Source organism: Nothobranchius furzeri, chromosome 10 (genome assembly GCF_043380555.1).
Source record: "Nothobranchius furzeri strain GRZ-AD chromosome 10, NfurGRZ-RIMD1, whole genome shotgun sequence".
Lineage (NCBI taxonomy): Eukaryota > Metazoa > Chordata > Actinopteri > Cyprinodontiformes > Nothobranchiidae > Nothobranchius > Nothobranchius furzeri.
Window position 1 is genome coordinate 33588549 of NC_091750.1, and position 3769 is coordinate 33592317.

Here is a 3769-nt window from a genome sequence, read left to right on the forward strand (position 1 = left end):
CTGCACACTTAGCAGCCAACTGGCATGGCATCATAAACCTCTGAAAAAGTCATTTAGATGCCATGCCTTTGATGTTGTGCTCAACAGTGGTGTGTAAATTACAGATAATCCGGCACTCTCTGACCAAGCTTTGCACAAAATCTCCCAACAATAAAACAAAAAATGGTCAAAGGGAAAAAAGGAGAAAAAAGCACAAATGTTTACAGAATATCGCTCTGCAACCATCCCCAGTATTTTGTACTTGTGTTTTACTCCTTGGTGGATTAACCACTCAATCGCTGTTTTGTGATTTAGTCCATGTTGTGTGTTCTGCATTTGGTTTGGAGCAGATTACCGGACTCTATGTGTGCTGTTAGCCGTAATGACAACTACACATCAGCACAGATCTCCCCATGAACTGGCACACAAATGGGTTTTATGAAAGGCCCTGAAAAGTACTCTGTGTGTGTGTGTGTGTGTGTGTGTGTGCGTGTGCGTGTGCGTGTGCGTGTGTGCGTGTGTGTGTGTGTGTGTGTGTGTGTGGCTTCATTCTGTTTAATCATATTAAGTTGGATCATTAGATGGACCCATTTACACAGTGCTTTCATGAGGTGTGTAGGACCAAATCCTATTGGCTGTGGGCCTAATCTGCTGCACCGGCTCTCCAGCCTGTAGCTGCAGCTTTGGTGGGACTGGATGTCCCTCAGCTCATGCCTCGGTATGAACACAAATGCAGCACTTTTTCTGACTAAGGATTGGAAACAAATTGCCACTCTAAATTTCTAAATCCAGGCATGTCTGGGGAAATAACGAGCAGCTCAGCCCACGTCACTGGTTCAAAAAATTATCAGCGTGTTAATTATACAGATCACCTCTATCCTAATAGGGAAGTTATTCAGTTTAATAAATTTAAATTTTATCAGATTCATGAACATACATGGGATTAAAGATTTTGTGTCAACCTGTATGGACCGTTTCTCAATACCTAAGGATGCTAGCTCGCTCTTGTGTACTTGATAAGTATGTTCTTGGAAAGTACAACAGAAAGTCTGTTCTGCTGAGTACAGGAGGACAAGGCCGTCATTTGAAACAAAATCGTACTCCATTTTGTCATGGCAAGCATGGCTTTTATCTATGATTGAAAACACTGAAATACAAAATAAAAGTCTAGTTTGTCCCTTAAAGGTGTGGGCGACTGGAAAAAACATTTTAATGATCATTTCTGATTATAATTGGTCACTATGAGTTTAACATGCAGGCTGAACATGAAAACAGTCTTTACACCAATCTCTTGCATTAGCTGCTGATAGAAAATAGTAGTATTCTTTTTTGGATATTTTTTGTGCAATTGTTGGACAAAATGACTTGCTGTGGCATTAATTGCACTAATAGAGCGTCCAAGGAGTCTCCACTTCCATTTATTTCGGTAAGTAAAATTATATTTATGTATTTTAGGTCACTGCCGAGCTGAGCTTAGATTTTAACATGTACTGTTTAACCATGACATTTAAATGTAATAGGGTAAAACCCAGTGCATTTAACATAATGCTGCACTTTAGAAAATGGGTTGAAATATAACATGTTGGTGGAGCTGGGTTCCCACTATCGGCTTGTGGAGCTCTCGGGGGACCGATGTTTTCCACTCATTTCTCCTCTCCCTGCAGCTCGGCGCATCTCTGTCTGATCACAGCTTCTGTCTGCTGCGCGGCTGCCGGCTTGTGGAGCTCTCGGAGACCTCTGTGTTCCACCCGGTTTTACCCAGCGGTCAGCCCGGCGTATCTCTGACTCAGAAGCTCTGGTGTTGTGCACAGTTAGCTCCGGTTGTAGCTAGGTTGCTACCTCCGTTATCTTAGCTCCCACCTCCGCGTTAGATTTGGGTTAGCTTCAGTTTAGCTTGTAGCTAGTTCGACCGGGTGTCATCAGTTGATCCCAGCCTTACAGCCCCACCCTCAGCTCCACCTCTCTTCCCTTTTGTGGAATTGTCTGGGCTTGACGGAACATGTGACACGGTCAAAATGGCGGTGGTGGCCACCTCCCATTTGGCCTCAAAAACGTGTTATTGGAGCCTATGGAAATGAGTTGTCCAGTATATTTATGTTGATGGTTGCTCCCCAGATTTCTACACAATAAGTCAAGTATGGAACAATCAGTGAATTGTACAATGCCAACAAACCAGAATTAGTAAACACAACTATGATTTTATTTTGAAATTAGCATTTCGAAGTATCGTGAAGATTAGAAAAAAAAAAGACTTTTTTTTTACAGGTTTGCACAGTTTTCTACAATAACAATAGTCTTCATTGCATCTTTGGAAACCATGCTGTCCCAAGTCTGCAGAAGGATGCATTGATGAATCCTCGATACAATCGGCAGAGCAAGAACACATCCGGGCATTTTGAGCAAACTTGCCATGATGTGTACTTAGAATTGGAACAACTTCACAAGAACAACTTCAGACAAGTATACATGTTGAGATATGGCCATGGTCGTGGAACAGTCTCACTCTCTCAATGCCAGACCCTTTGTTCTTTTAACTGATACATTTATTGTGACCCACATTTGTCTTTATTTTTATTGTAGCAGAAATCTGATGGTCGATGCTTATGACCTTTCCTGTCACAGCGAAAGCTTCCGTTTTAGTCAACTTCGGTAAAAAAAATGCTGAGATTTTTCCTTAGCTGCATTTCAAGCTATTATAGCACCGCTGGTAAAAATAGAACCGTGGTCCTCATCATTTAAAAGAGGATCAGGAAGAAGGTCCTGCTGATGTGACCTTTTGAGTGCACTCTGGGGGCCAACACCAACACACTGACAGTTCTCAAGTCGGCTCATGAGACCACTTAAGCAGATCTCCTGCAGCAGAATTACCAGAACCAATTCGTGAATAATGTATGGATTCAAACATGTCACTGAGTTCTGTGTAATTTGCACCAAAGTAGAGTTTTTAGTACAATTTTTTTTTTACAGCAGAAAAACTTTAATAATGTTGAAGTCAGATAATGTGTGTGTGTGTGTGTGTGTGTGTGTGTGTGTGTGTGTGTGTGTGTGTGTGTGTGTGTGTGTGTGCGTGTGTGTGTGTGTGTGTGTGTGTGTGTGTGTTCTGGTTTCTACCATGAAATGTCCTGGGACCTTGTTTTTTTAGAGTAGAGCCAGATGTTTTCTATTAAATTTAAATTAAAAAAGGTTTCTGGTGGCAGTTACCTGCACTCGATCTTTAGCATAACTCAGTCAGCAGCTTTAGAACAAGTTAGCAAGAAAACACAATCAGTCGCTAACATGTTTTGCTAACACTGACACACTTCCTGTCCTTCATGGTTTTCCCTACATGTTTATGTGTTGTTATGAATCGGTTTGCCAATGTCTGATCTCAATTCTCTTATTTCCGAGTACTTGAAGTACAGAAAAGCTTCTTCAAAGATAATTTAAATGAATTAAAATGGGTTTCTATAAGCGGATTGTGTGTATTTGAATGTATTGTACATTTTTAAGTTCATTTCTTGTTTTATTTATTAATTTTTAAAGAAATTTGGTCCAAGAATTTTTTTAGCTTATTTCTGTTAGATCTGTACATGTTTAGAAGTTTTTTTTTCCTTAAAATAATAGCATTTGCCCTGTGGGGTTTTACATAATGCACATATGGAACCTTTGTTCTGTGTTCCAGGTGAGAGTAAAAGTGTGGGAATGTTTTTCCAGGAAGTCAGTGTGTTAACGAGTCTCAACAGTTGGGAATATGATTCTCTCTGTTTGTTCACGAGGAGGAGAATGAATGTCACTAAAGCGACGAGCTCCT